The sequence below is a fragment of the Microcaecilia unicolor genome, chromosome 11 (genome assembly GCF_901765095.1).
Source record: "Microcaecilia unicolor chromosome 11, aMicUni1.1, whole genome shotgun sequence".
NCBI lineage: Eukaryota > Metazoa > Chordata > Amphibia > Gymnophiona > Siphonopidae > Microcaecilia > Microcaecilia unicolor.
In genome coordinates, this window is record NC_044041.1 from 134,139,486 (window position 1) to 134,155,470 (window position 15,985).

At 45.7% G+C, this 15,985-nt stretch overlaps 1 protein-coding gene across 1 annotated transcript in view; it reads left to right on the top strand.

Annotated features, from left to right (window-relative positions):
• SPTBN2 (spectrin beta, non-erythrocytic 2) overlaps nt 1-15,985 on the top strand; it is a 1,201,559-nt gene that overhangs the window by 188,733 nt on the left and 996,841 nt on the right. The window lies entirely within an intron of this gene.

Sequence of the window (15,985 nt, forward strand, 5' to 3'; positions counted from 1 at the left end):
TATAAACTGGAGTGTATGGATCTGAAGCTCACGCCCATGTTTATTTTGTAAGGGTACAAACTCAGCCAATCAACAACCACCTCCTGATATAATTATGTGCACAGTGTTCAAATCCATTTTTGTGACAAATAACAATTAATGCAGATAAATTAGATGTCTGAAAATTTTCTTCCCTAAATATAGCTAAATGCTTGCATGTTCCAGAATATACAGATTTTCAGCCGCATTTAGGAGAGGCATTCCTGGGGCAATGTTTTAGGAGGAGTCAGAAAATGATACATGTAGATTGAATTTTCTACTGTTTCTCCAAGGACAAGCAGGACAGCCTATTACTACTGATGGGTGATCTGACCAAGTCCTGGCACCTTGTTGCCCACTTCGGCTGCACAGGACCAAGGAGTCTTTTTTTCTGAGGGGCAGAGAGGACATCTTTTGTGTATGCTCTCCTCAGTGCATTTTGTTTGGCAACCTTCAATACCTTTTTGGTAGCCTTCTCTTGTAAGTGGCATAGGACCATTTTTCTTTTCCTTTTTCTGTTATTTTTCCTTATTAGTTTTTTTTGTTTCAATAAATTTTTTTATTGAAATATTCAACATTACAAAAGAAAACATTCAATACTGCCATGCCTGATGCATATGTCGGGAAAGCAACACAACTTAACCCCTCCAAAACCCTCCATTGTTTTCAATAGAGCAACCCAACTTCAAGATTTTTGTTTTCATAGTTTTTTTTATCCCCCCCCCCAGCCAATACCTCCCCAAACCTAACTAGAAGGTTTAAACCCCTAAGTCCCCTATATAGAAACCTTCAGCAACTTATTCATAACCTTCTAACAGATTACATTATCCCTCAACCCCCTTATCCCCCCTCCCCCTACTCCCCCTCCCTTTCCCATTAAGCCAAAGATAATAATTTCCCCTCCAACAATTTCCACCCTCTTTGACGGATCCAAAAACAATCCCTTCTTGCAGCTGTTTGTCTCTCCAAGTGAAATAGATACCGCACCTTCCCCTTCCATTGATCCATGCTAGGCGGAAGAGAAGATTTCCAAGTAGCTGCAATCAAACACTTTATTGCCGCTAGTCCCCACCGGAACAACCTCTCTTGCCACCACTGCAACTTGATCGGGCTGAGCCCTAATAAGCAAACTTGGGGAGACAAAGGTATAGGCTCTTGAAGCAGTTCAGAAAGTGCCCCACCCACCGACTCCCACACAGAAAATAACCCCTCACATTCCCACCAAACATGCAAAAAGGAACCCCGTGCCTCCCCGCATCTCCAACATATATCAGATACTAGAGGAAACATTTTATGAAGTCTGTCCGGTGTATAATACCACCGGGTAATTATTTTGTATGCATTCTCTTGAACTAGCACACACACTGAACTTGCTCGTACCCCCCCCCAAATCTTTTCCCATTCCTCATCCGTAAAGGTCTTCCCCAAATCCCGTTCCCAGGCCTGCATAAACTTATGCTTACTCCTTTTCCATCCTCTTATATACTTATATATGATCGATATAGGCCTTGGATGTTTCCCCACTAACATCCAAAGATTTTCCAAATACTCCCCTTTAATTGGATCTCCCCTCAACCAACCCTGCTGTATAGCAAAATGCCGTATTTGCATATAGGCAAAAAAATCCCCCTCCAATAAACCAAACCTATCCCTAAGATATTCAAAGGATGCCCACCTGCCCCCCCGAAAGCCATCCCGAAATCTAACTAGTCCCAATTGCGCCCATCTAAAAAAGGTTCTATCCCATTGCCCCACTCTAAACTTACCCTCCCAATTCAGAGAAGCCAACGTAGAAACCCTGACCACCCCTCTCCACCGCTTTCTAGCCTCCTGCCAAACTTTTAGCAAATGACTCAAAAAGGGATTAGCTACTCCTCCTCCTCCCCCCTCCCTTCCTCCCTGTGAATCCCAGAGCAACGTACCCAGGGGTTGCAACCCAGAAAACTCCTGTTCAATTACTACCCCCGCCTTTCCCTGTGCTACATCCCAATCCAATATTATCCTCAATTGCGCAGCCAGATAATACCATTCTACGTTCGGCACTGCCCTCCCTCCCTGCTCTAGAGCACCCCACAATATCTCTCGTCTTATACGAGGCCTCTTTCCTCCCCAAATAAAGCTATAAATCATGCTTTGGATTTTACTCAGCGCCTTCTTAGGGATAGGCACTGGCAAGGTCTGAAACAAAAATAACAACCTCGGCAAGACGTTCATTTTTACCACCGCGATTTTGCCCCACCACGACAACCAAAGCCCTCTCCACCTCATCAAATCACCCTTAATCTGTTGCATTACCGGGTCATAATTCACTCGAAACAAATCCTGGACCACTCTAGGAATCTGAATCCCCAAATATCTAAATGTATTATTGACCCAACGGAATGGAACTATTTCTTGCAACTTAGCTCCCTCTACATCAGAAATATTAACTCCCATCAATTCACTCTTGTCCATATTAATGGATAATCCCGCTACCTGACCAAAGTCTCGGAAGATCTCCAACACTACCTTCAATGTATTTCCCGGATTCCGAAGATACAATAACACGTCATCTGCGAATAATGCTACCCGATGTTCCTGCCTCCCAACCCACAACCCCTCCAACTCCCTATGCTCCCGAAGACAAATCGCCAAGGGTTCCATATACATCGCAAATAACAAGGGCGAAAGAGGACATCCCTGACGAGTTCCCCTCTCAATCTCAAAGAATGATGTAAATTTATTATTAACCCGTATACACGCCCTTGGTTTTGTGTAGAATGCTGATATCCATGCACTAAAATTACCACCCAACCCCATCCGATACAACACTTCTTCCAAATATACCCATTTCACCCTATCAAAGGCCTTCTCAGCATCTAATGCTAAAAAGGCCACTGGGTCTGTCCTCTGCTGAGCTGACCACAATAAATGGATAGTGCGTCTGATATTATCCCCCACAGTCCTCCTTGACACAAACCCAGATTGATCCTTATGAACAAGATTCGGCAACACCCTTCGCAGTCTGTTAGCCAACACTTTCGCCAAAATTTTGGCATCTACATTAAGGAGAGAAATGGGCCGATACGCCCCACACAAAGTGGGGTCCTTCCCTGGTTTCCTCAAAACTGTAATTCCAGCTTCCACCATGGACTGTGGCAAGTTTTCCCCTTTTAACACCCCATTCCCCACCCGGACTAAAAGATCCCCCACATCTCCCTGAAATACCTTATAAAATTTCCCCGAAAACCCATCCAATCCCGGAGCCTTCCCGTTCTTCAAATTCTTTATAACCCCTAAAACCTCCTCATCCCTAATATCCTCGCTCAGTTGCCCCTGCTCTGCATCAGTAAGCCTAGGCAACTGAATTTTATCCAAAAAATGCCCAATCTCAGCCCTTGAAACTCCACCCTCTTCCCTGTATAGTTCCCTATAATAACTAAGAAAACAATCCTGAATTGCCGAATCTGAATAACACCACTCCCCCTTTCCATTTTTAATTTTTTGAACATTTAATCTTGTCCTCCTGCCCCTCAAATATCTGGCTAATTTTGCTCCACCTTTATTAGCAAATTCAAAAAAGCCTTGTCTCAATTTAGCAAGTGCAAACTCTACCTCCCTCGCCTGCAACCCAGAAAGTTCCTGCCTAACCTTACAAAGCTCACGCCAAACCCCTTGATCATGCGACCTCTTATGTCGAGTCTCCAAAATCTACTAATCGCCGCCTCAGATTCAAATCTAACCGGGCCCTCTCCCTCTTCCTTCGAGACCCCCATTGGACAAAGACCCCCCTCATCACAGCCTTCATTGCATCCCACAAAGTTCCATCCCTCACTTCTCCATTATCATTAAACTCTCTATAGTCCCCAATAGCCTTCCTGACCGCCTCCACTACCTGCACATCCCCCAGTAGTGATTCATTCAACCTCCAAAACCCCTTCTTTGCTCCCCCTAAGGAACCCACCAAAGTAACCCAAGTAGGGGCATGGTCTGATATCTGAATATGCTCTATCTCCGCCCTCCTCATGGCTCCCCACAAATTACGATGCACCCAGATACCATCAATACGAGTATACGCATTACTACCATGGGAATAAAACGTATAATTCCGTTGTGTTGGATGCATCAGTCGCCAGCTATCTACCATCTCCAGTCCACGAAAAAACTCTTCCAACGCTCTTCTACTTCTCCTACTACAGTAACCACCCCCCAAGGAGTGATCCAACCGCGCATTGGGCGTAACATTGAAATCCCCTCCTACCACAACCGGCCCCTGCACAAATTCTTGTAACTCCCCCAAAAGCTTACGAAAAAACCCCGCCTGACCAGAATTAGGAGCATACACATTAACCAGTGTAATTCCCATACCTTGCCATTCTCCTCGAACTGCCACACATCTCCCAGTCGAATCCTTAAATTGCTGATTAACCACCAACCCAAACCCCTCCATCACTAAAATGGCTACCCCCCTACCCTCCTGCCCTCCCTCCCCTGATGGGCCACCACTAATTCAAATGCCTTCCTATTTAACATCGGGAGGTCTCGTGGACGCAAATGAGTTTCTTGGAGAAATACAATATCCCACTGAAGTCTGCCCAATTCTTTGAAAACTATGCTTCTCTTCCCCGGATTGTTCAGTCCATTTACATTCCAGGATCCAACTACCATTGTCTCTGGCCCAGCACTCCCCCCTCCCCCCATTCGTCCCCTCAAACCCACCCCCCGACCCCCTCTGCCCCCCCTTCCTCCCACCCCCCCATTCCAACTGGCCGACCCAGCTCCAGATGAGCCTGCCATCCCGTGAGGAATTAACATCTCCCAAATGGCTCAAAACTCCTCTATCGATTCACCCCTAACCCCCCTTCCCCTCATACCTCAAGCTCCCCTCCCCCACCCCCCCTCAACCAACCTCCCTAACCATCCCCCACCCCCTCCCAATCTCAACACTCCACATCAACCCTACCCCACCCCCTCCCCCCTAAACAAATCAAAGCAAATACATAACCTCCAAACATCGCCAATCCTAAGAGCCCCCCAAATGGCTACACCCCAAGTTCACACCTAGTCATCTAAGAACCATCAATGTCCCTTCAAGTAGCACTCTGTTGTCTTTTGCGTCCATCAGCCCCCACTGTACGCCACCGAGATGTCAATCTCTGAGAGGCCGCTCTCAGCTCCTTTCCTTGGGTAGTGGACTCCCCCATCATCGGCAGATCTTTACATCCCATCTCCTTCAGGGCCACCCATGCCTCTGATACCGATTTCACCTTCCTTGATTTCCCATCGACCGACATCCAAACTGCGAATGGAAATATCCAGCGATAGCGCATAAATCTAGTGACCTCTTGGAAGGCCCGCCGCTTCTGTAGTGTGGCCCATGCCAAATCCTGAAAAACGCTGATTTTGCAGTTTCGCCAATCCCATGTTTGCTGCTGTCGCGCTTTAGCCAATATGCGCTCCTTAGTTGGAAAATCCGCAAAGCAAACGATAATATCTCTCACAGCACCCTCTCTCATAGGACCCAGACTTCGATGAGCCCTCTGTATCTGCCACGTGGTGGACTCACTCTCCTCACCAGACCCCATCACAAAGTTACAAAAGTCCTCCACCACCTTAACACAGTCACGAAACTCTGCAGTCTCAGGAATACCTTTAAAGCGGAGGTTATTCCTCCTAGACCTGTTCTCAAGCTCTTCCAGCTGGTCTTTTACCTCCTGCAGAGCCTCAGCATGCTGAGTGCCAGTTTCTTTCACTGAAGACAACTCCTCACGAATCTCCTCTACCGATTCTTCCACAGCCCCTACTCGTGTTCCCAGCTCACCCAGCTCGTTCTTAATATCGCGCAGGGACTCCTTCACATCACTCCTGACGCCTGCCATGTCTTCCCGGAGCTCCTTAAGCCACTGTACCAGCTCACGCTCCGTCACCTCTTCTCCCACTGCACGGTCATGTAAGCCCGCGCTTTCTTCTTCCGACTCCGATTGCATTGCCGCCATGTTCCCACTCTCCTCTGCCTCGCCTACAGTTCCAACTCCCGCTTTCTCCTGTCTATGCGCCAAAAAGCGGAACTTTTCTAAACTTTTTCTAGGCGGCATTTACACTTTCTCCAGGTATTTTCCCAGCACCGAGGGGGCCAGAAACGGCGAATCGCTTACTTTATAAATAGTCCCGAACGGAGCTATTCATTCAAGCTGCCATTTGTTCGGATGACGTCACTTCCTCCTCCTTATTAGTTTTTATCTGTATTTTTTTTGTTTTTATTTGTACCCCGCACTTTCCCACTCATGACAGGCTCAACACGGCAGGCAATAAAGGGTTAAGTGACTTGCCCAGAGTCACAAGGAGCTACCTGTGCCGGGAATTGAACTTAGTTCCTCAGTTCCCCAGGACCAAAGTCCACCACCCTAACCACCCTAACCACTAGGCCACTCCTTTAACTTTCTGTGGCTCTCTGGCCCGATTAGGCCTGAGCTCTGTGGCCCTGATTTTTCCCCTTTTCCCCAACAATTCAGCTATTTGATTTTTTAAAACAACTGGAAGTTTTTGGGAGCATGAAACTCCCAGTTGTTTTAAAAAATGTTCTCAATATGGCAAGGTCATGTCTGTGACAGACTCTGACAACTGGTGCTTTCCATGCCTAGATCCTGACCACAGAGCCTCTAATTGTAAGCTCTGTCCTCAGATGCTGAAAAGGACCAGACCTTTTGACGTTTATAAGTCTGGTCCATCGACAAAGGCATCAGAGGTATCGGTCCCCATGACTAGAGCAGCCCTGGACACTGGGGATGTACCAGCACTGATAAGGTCTCTGCCTGCCTCGATGTTGAGTGACAATAGTGCCTGTTGGGACTGAGCATCCCTAGATCCCACACTGAGGAAACAGAAAGATTTGATGTTGTCCTCATCAGTACCGAGAGAGCCCAATGTCGTGCATTGAATGGAAGCGAAGAAGCATCAATATCAGATCTCCTTGAAGCATGGTGCCAGCAGCTCTGGGACACTGGCGTTATTAGTACCCAAGAAGTTTTGTTGCCGTGAGAACCACTCCCCATCCATGGAGTTGTTGGTACTGACACAACAGCCTCACCGGAGTTAGTACCAGGCCTCTGATTTGACCCCACTATCTTTTCAGGCTGTCCCTGCACTGGCACCAGCCTTGCCTTTACCAATGCCTTTACTGATGCATGCCCTTGAGGAGTGGTTCCAGGTCATGTAAAAGGAGGAGCTGGAGTGTATCTTGGCTTGATGTGATACAGATGCATCAAAGGCATCGGTATCAGCTTTGGTACTGTCATAGCTGATCCTAGAGACCCATGCCCTGCCTGTTGGCCACGCCAACAGGTAGCCCATTGTGAACAATTTAAACACACATTTGCAGACTTACGTTGGTTTATCATTGATCATGTTCCTATTTCAATGAAGAGAATGGATTGGGCTTCTGCACTGGCTAAACGGGAGCAGTGGTGGATTTTTACTTTACAGACAGTGATTCCTCAGGGACTTAACGAAAATGTGGAATGGAACACTATAATTTGATCTAGGGTGGCCTGCAGAGATGTATGCAGTTCAGTTGTCTGACTGTGTCCTAGTATATTTTATGTATAAAGTTAGTTGTTATCATGACGTCACTTCCGACCTTACGTGGAGCCGGATGCCTTATAAGCCACAGGGAACAAGCAGGCATTAGGTCTTGCTTTGTCTTGTTGATTGCTGGAGGAAGAAAAGAATCATGCAGCTTTAACAGAAAAGAATTATGCAGCCTTAACCCTTGTCCCTGAGGAAAGTGATTGAAACCCGCAGAGTCGGGCGGTTTCAGGGGAAGGTGATTGAAGAACTTTTCAGCGAGGCAAGATAAGTGCACAGTTTTCACCAAGTATACATTTTTAAGCAAGTAGTGATTTTATAGCATAAAGGTGATTGGGAAGCATGAAAATATGAGCAAGTGTTGCTCCCTAAAAAATTCTGTCAGAGTTATCCGATGAAAGAAATGCTATGCCACTCTGTAGCAGCATTATTGACTGCAGTAATAGTGGAAAATATCTGAGGGTACTCTACATACAAAAAAATATTTCTATATATGATACTGGTATGAACTGTTATAAGCACTTTTATTGAGTTGGTGGCTATTAGTCCTGGTTTGTGTTATTTGCGATCAGATGTTACCAGAGAAATTGATATTGTAAAATCGCATTCTGTTGGCCACGCCTTGATGCCAGTGCTCCACTGGGCATTGGAGCCTGTGCCAATTAAGATGGTGCTTCTTTCTAGTCCAGCAGGGCAGGGAGCTCCCTTGGAGCCCAGGAGAAGACATCATTGGCACTCCCACCCAGAGTCTGGCCAGAAGTCCAATGGACTAAGGCAGGCATGGACTCAGCCTTCTCATGAGGACTATTTCGCTGAGTCTGTTTGCAAGACATGGCTTAGTCCACCCTATTTTTTAAAACTTCTCTTGAGTGAAGGAGTGGCCCAGTGGTTAGGGTGGTGGACTTTGGTCCTGGGGAACTGAGGAACTGAGTTCGATTCCCGGCACAGGCAGCTCCTTGTGACTCTGGGCAAGTCACTTAACCCTCCATTGCCCCATGTAAGCCGCATTGAGCCTGCCTTGAGTGGGAAAGCGCGGGGTACAAATGTAACAAAAAAAAAAATATATATGACTGATAAAAGTATATGAAACTCAGAAGGAGATGAACTGCAACAATACGTATACAGTTTACTCTGATCTGCATGCATTAATAACACTGAGTAGCAATATTAATAGTAGTTACAGTATAAAAAAAACCTAATATCATATCATCAAACATTTTAGAAATTTACTGCACCATAAATCAACTTAAAAACACTAATGGAACTAATAAACTAAGAAAACTAGCCCTCCTATCCATAAATATCTAATCCCAACTATGGCATGGGCTAAGACAAAAAGCAAGAATAAATGGAAACAGATATGATGACTAAAACAACAAAATAAAACAATGAACTACTTAGAAGGCAAACATTAAGAAAAAGAAAAGAAGAAAAATTAAGAAAAACAACTACTAGTAGTAGTAGTTGCAGGAATAATTTGGATACACCCTAGCATTGTCCAGCCTTATACACCTAATAAAAATAGAACAAAATAAGTAAAATAAATAAAATAAAACACGAAACATTGAAACATTCAGGATTCATTACAATTATCTATTCAGAAGTAAACTTTGTTCTTTATGGGATAGAGTAAACTTTGTTCTTTATGGGATAGAGTAGACCAATAAGACTTCTGAATTTCTTGAAAAACATTCCACTTATGAACATCTGTTACCCACTCTTTTTCTTTCAAACAAGGCTAGTACAAACATAAAAGCTTTACACTCCAGCCCATCCCTATCTATTTAGTCATTATCAGGGCGTAGACCGTAGAAGTCTGCCCAGCACTGGTTTCATTTCCCAATTACCGGCGTCGCAACCTAATCTACGCTAAGATTCCACGGAACCATTCCTTCTAAACAGGATTCCTTTGTGTTTATCCCATGCATATTTGAATTCCATTACTGTTTTCATCTCCACCACCTCCCACGGGAGGGCATTCCACATATCCACCACCCTCTCAGTAAAAAAATACTTCTTGACAATACTCCTGAGTCTGCCCCCCTTCAACCTCAATTCATGCCCTCTAGTTCTACTGCCTTCCCTTCTCCAGAAAAGGTTCGTTTGCGGATGAATACCTTTCAAATATTTGAACGTCTGTATCATGTCACCCCTGTTTCCCCTTTCCTCCAAGGTATACATGTTCAGGTCAGCAAGTCTCTCCTTGTACGGTTTGCAACGCAAATCCCATACCATTTTTGTAGCTTTTCTTTGCACCGCTTCCAGTCTTTATACATCTTTAGCAAGATACGGCCTCCAAAACAGAACACAATACTCCAAGTGGGGCCTCACCAACGACTTGTAGAGGGGCATCAACACCTCCTTTCTTCTGCTGGTTATGCCCCTCTCTATGCAGCCTAGCATCTTTCTGGTCATGGCCTTCACCTTGTCGCATTGTTTCTTCACCTTTAGATCCTCAGACACCAACACCACAAGGTCTCTCTCCTGAGTCGAGCTTACTAATCTCTCCCCTCCTATCCGGTATCTGTCTTTAGGGTTTATGCACCCCCAAGTGCATCACTCTACATTTCTTGGCATTACATTTAAATATGCAATATCAAGCTAAATTTTGAAATCAATGTAACAGTCATTATAAAGCTTGGAAAGAATATTATAACAACAACTAGTAAAAAAAGGCCCGTTTCTGGAGGAAGTGACGTCACACTCCGCAATGGCAGCCTGAAAGCGGAGCTCCTGATAGCCAGCTTAAAAAGGAGATAAAAATATTGCTGTCTGAGCCCTTGGGTGGATTTTAAAAGCACTGGAAGCGAGAAGAAAGGTCGCAGACCTAACGATGTCGAATTCCAAGCTTAAAACGACGAATCTAAACGCCTTCGCATTTCGGCATTGAGAACAGGTGCCAGATACACAGGCCGCGGAAAAAGGCGCAAACATGAGTGCCATGAGGCCATGCTCGCCGGCGGACCCTAAAGACAATGGCGAAGACGGAGATGGTGATATGCAGCCTGATAAATGGGACCAGCTGCGAACATGGTTCCAGGATATAAAATCGGAGATGAAAGAAATGCGCAGAGAATTTGCTCAGTTGGGGGCAGACCTGCGGGGAGAGATAAAAGAGCTGGGAAACAGAGTCAATGAGACTGAGGCTGGCCTAGAGGAACATGCGGACTCTATAAATGCGATTGAGAGGCAATTGCTGGAACAGCAGTCAGAGGTACGGTTTCTCACTGACAAGGTGGAAGACCTTGAGAACAGGAGCCGACGGGCAAACATTAGGATAAGGGGCCTCCCTGAAATACCGGAGTATAATAAAAGTGAGCAAGTGGTTCAGGCATTGGCAGCCTATCTTCTATCCACGCCAGAACAGGTTGTGGCCCCCAAATCCATCCGAATAGAGCGAGCACACCGGGCGTTGGGCTCGCGTAAAGCTAATGTGCCCAAGGATATTGTGGCATGTTTCACAGAATTTAAGACTAAAGAAGACGTCATGCATAAGGCGAGGGCGAACGGGCCTATTATCTGGGAAACATACCCTATAGAATTATTTCACGATATATCAGCTACAACACTTAAGCGCAGAAGAGCATTACGCCTGCTGACAGAACGCCTGCGAGCAGATGGCATTAAATATAAATGGCAGCACCCATTCGCCCTAGTATTCTATCGGGAAGGCAAACAGCGAAGAGTAACATCGATCGATGAGGCCTAAGACTATATGGATCCGGAGTCGTCGGCGGAAACAGGTCGATCACAAACACTAAAGGACCCATCAAAGAGCCATAAATCCAAATGGCAACGGGTCTCCCAGGGGCGTGGACGCCTGAGACGGCAAATATCGGGACATACAACTATAGTGGAAAAGGCCACGTAAGCTAGAGTTTCCCTATGGATTACAAAGATTGCAACTTTTTCTGTTTGGATGTAGAGCGGAAATGATGAGAGGATTACTTTGACTATCAGTTAGAGGGCCAGACATATTCAGCAAGCTGGCGAAGATGTCGGGACATTGAGTCATAACTCCAAAGACATGTCCCATCGGGTGAGAGGGACATGTTGGTTATGGTTTAAGGTTGGGTGGGGAGGGGAGAAGGGAATAGGGAGGGAGAAACTAAGTGGTGGTTGTATCACATGATATATGATTAGAAATGGCAGATAAAGTGATCACATGTGTAACTATGAATGTGAGGGGGCTTAATTCGCCTATGAAATGCAAATTAATGTTTAAAGAGATACAGCGCCTAAAAGCGGATGTAGTTTATTTATTTATTTATTTATTTGTTACTTACAGTGGTGGAAATAAGTATTTGATCCCTTGCTGATTTTGTAAGTTTGCCCACTGACAAAGACATGAGCAGCCCATAATTGAAGGGTAGGTTATTGGTAACAGTGAGAGATAGCACATCACAAATTAAATCCGGAAAATCACATTGTGGAAAGTATATGAATTTATTTGCATTCTGCAGAGGGAAATAAGTATTTAATCCCTCTGGCAAACAAGACCTAATACTTGGTGGCAAAACCCTTGTTGGCAAGCACAGCGGTCAGACGTCTTCTGTAGTTGATGATGAGGTTTGCACACATGTCAGGAGGAATTTTGGTCCACTCCTCTTTGCAGATCATCTCTAAATCATTAAGAGTTCTGGGCTGTCGCTTGGCAACTCGCACCTTCAGCTCCCTCCATAAGTTTTCAATGGGATTAAGGTCTGGTGACTGGCTAGGCCACTCCATGACCCTAATGTGCTTCTTCCTGAGCCACTCCTTTGTTGCCTTGGCTGTATGTTTTGGGTCATTGTCGTGCTGGAAGACCCAGCCACGACCCATTTTTAAGGCCCTGGCGGAGGGAAGGAGGTTGTCACTCAGAATTGTACGGTACATGGCCCCATCCATTCTCCCATTGATGCGGTGAAGTAGTCCTGTGCCCTTAGCAGAGAAACACCCCCAAAACATAACATTTCCACCTCCATGCTTGACAGTGGGGACGGTGTTCTTTGGGTCATAGGCAGCATTTCTCTTCCTCCAAACACGGCGAGTTGAGTTCATGCCAAAGAGCTCAATTTTTGTCTCATCTGACCACAGCACCTTCTCCCAATCACTCTCGGCATCATCCAGGTGTTCACTGGCAAACTTCAGACGGGCCGTCACATGTGCCTTCCGGAGCAGGGGGACCTTGCGGGCACTGCAGGATTGCAATCCGTTATGTCGTAATGTGTTACCAATGGTTTTCGTGGTGACAGTGGTCCCAGCTGCCTTGAGATCATTGACAAGTTCCCCCCTTGTAGTTGTAGGCTGATTTCTAACCTTCCTCATGATCAAGGATACCCCACGAGGTGAGATTTTGCGTGGAGCCCCAGATCTTTGTCGATTGACAGTTATTTTGTACTTCTTCCATTTTCTTACTATGGCACCAACAGTTGTCTCCTTCTCGCCCAGCGTCTTACTGATGGTTTTGTAGCCCATTCCAGCCTTGTGCAGGTGTATGATCTTGTCCCTGACATCCTTAGACAGCTCCTTGCTCTTGGCCATTTTGTAGAGGTTAGAGTCTGACTGATTCACTGAGTCTGTGGACAGGTGTCTTTCATACAGGTGACCATTGCCGACAGCTGTCTGTCATGCAGGTAACGAGTTGATTTGGAGCATCTACCTGGTCTGTAGGGGCCAGATCTCTTACTGGTTGGTGGGGGATCAAATACTTATTTCCCTCTGCAGAATGCAAATAAATTCATATACTTTCCACAATGTGATTTTCCGGATTTAATTTGTGATGTGCTATCTCTCACTGTTACCAATAACCTACCCTTCAATTATGGGCTGCTCATGTCTTTGTCAGTGGGCAAACTTACAAAATCAGCAAGGGATCAAATACTTATTTCCACCACTGTATATTCCACATTTTCCCACTCATGCAGGCGCAATGTGTCTCTTACAAGAGACACATCTTAAAAAATGCTATGAGAAGTTAGTATATTATAAGCGCTACCCTATAATGTGTTTCTCATCTTGTGCAGCCACCCCAAAAAAGAGAGGGGTGATGATAGCGTTAGCTGGGACACACCCTTGGCAGGTGCTAAAGAATATAACTGACAAAGAGGGTAAGTTTCTATTGATGGTGGTCTCCCTATACAATGTCCAATACACTATACTTAACGTATATGCCCTAAATCAGGGACAAGGCCCACATATAGAGCAGATAGAGCAGGCTTTGCAGCGACATCAACAGGGTTTATTGTTAGTAGGGGGAGACTTCAATGTGACTATACACCTGCCACTAGACAATTCCACAGGCCAAGCTCCATATGCTAAAACTGATAGGAAATTGTTAAAATGCTTTATGACCCGATGGGGACTGATAGATCTATGGAGGGCGAACCAGGGGCCTAAGAAAGATTACACATACTATTCATCCAAATATCACTCCTATTCTAGAATAGACTGCTGGCTGGGTGATGGGGCGCTGGCAAATAAAGAACAGAAGCTATCTATTGAACCACGAACATGGTCTGACCACTCTCCAGTGACACTAGTAATTCGAGCTGGTTCCAAATTTATAGGCCCCAGATATTGGAGACTGGATGAGGCTATCCTACATGACACGAAGAATGTTCCAGTGATAGAAAAATATATTGTAGAATATCTTGAATACAATGATGTGGGAGAAATCCATACGGCCAGTCTGTGGAAGGGTCTCAAAGTGGTGATTCGTGGGCACTTGATTGCGTTACGGGCCCACATTACTAAAACCCGCACAGAACAGGAGAATAACCTTAGGGAGGAATTGCGGAGAATAGAGCAGGAGCATAAAGAGAAGCCAGCGGACACTAAAGGGCTGGGGAAACTGCACCAGTTGAGACTAAAGCTTAACGAACTTTAATTAGCAGACCTAGCCACACAATTATAAAAGGTGCAGCAAGAACACTTTGAATTTGGAGACAAGGCGGGTAGGTTGCTGGCTAATAAGCTTAAAAAGCAGGCCCAACGTAACTACATTGGGGGCATTCAGAATTTAACGGGGGAATATGTCACTCAGACAGAGCAAATTCAGGAAACCTTTCTAGATTATTTATAAGACACTATATGAGGTAGAACAGACATCAGAAACAGCAGTAATCGAGCAATATCTACAGGAAGTGGATATCCTAAGGAAGTGTGGGTGAGGAATTATAAATACTTGCTCAGATCTTCTTTAGCACAGTCAGTAAATGAAAATGGGTTTAAAATGTTGTATTGGTGGTACTACACCCCCGTTAAACTACAAAAAATATATCCGGGACTGACGGGACAATGCTGGCAGGAGTGTGGTCAAAGGGGCACGTTCCTTCATATATGGTGGGAATGCCCGAAAGCAAAAGTATACTGGGCAAAAGTGGTGGAATTGGTCAATAAAGTAATCCAAAAGCCTTACCCAAATAGGGCAGAACAATGCCTACTCCACTTCCGGCCGATATCAATCCCTAGCTGGCAACATAGACTAGCGACCCAATACTTTGCAGCGGCCAAATCGCATTAGCCAGGGCGTGGAAGCAAGTGGAAATGCCAACATTGCAGATGGTGACGCAGAAAGTGGATTTCCTTTACCAAATGTCAAAGCTAACGGCACTACGAAGAGGGACTATGTTGACCTTCACGAAAATATGGACGCTATATGAACAATTACAAGAGCAAGATCAAACACCACGGGTCTAGGGGGAGGGAATGGGGGGATTAACTATGTAATAGCTATATGACTTTGTTTAGATGTCAATGTATTTTGAATGGTTAACAATAAAAAGTTATTAAAAAAAAAAAAGGCCCGTTTCTGACACAAATGAAACGGGCGCTAGCAAGGTTTTCCTCGGAGTGTGTATGTTTGAGAGAGTGTATGTGAGAGTGACTGTGTGTGAGAGAGAGAGAGTGAGTCTGGGTGCGAGTGTGTCTGTGAGAGAGTGTGTGTGTGAGAATGAGAGTGTGTGCAAGTGCGTATGTAACAGTGTGAGAGAGAGAGTGTGTTTCACACAGATACAATGTGTGCGAGAGACAGAGTGTGTGTGAGACACAGACTCTCTGTGAGACTGAGTGTATGAGACCAAGAGAGTGTGTGAGTCAGTGGGCTAGCTACGTGGGGCCTGGGCCCCTGTAGATTTCAGTCGGGACCCCCCCTCCCGGCGAACCCGCCCCCGCCGCCGCCTACCTTCTGTTTTGCTGGTGGGGGACCCCACTCCCCGCCAGCCGACGTCCTCTCCAACCGTTCTGCTGCAGAGAAAAGTCTTCTTCCTTGTACAACGTGCAGGACGTCAGCATGCAAGGAAGAAGACTTTTCTCTGCAGCAGAACGGTCGGAGAGGACGTCGGCTGGCGGGGAGTGGGGTCCCCCGCCAGCAAAACGGAAGGTAGGCGGGGGAGGGTTCGCGGGGGGGGGGGCTAAAATGTGC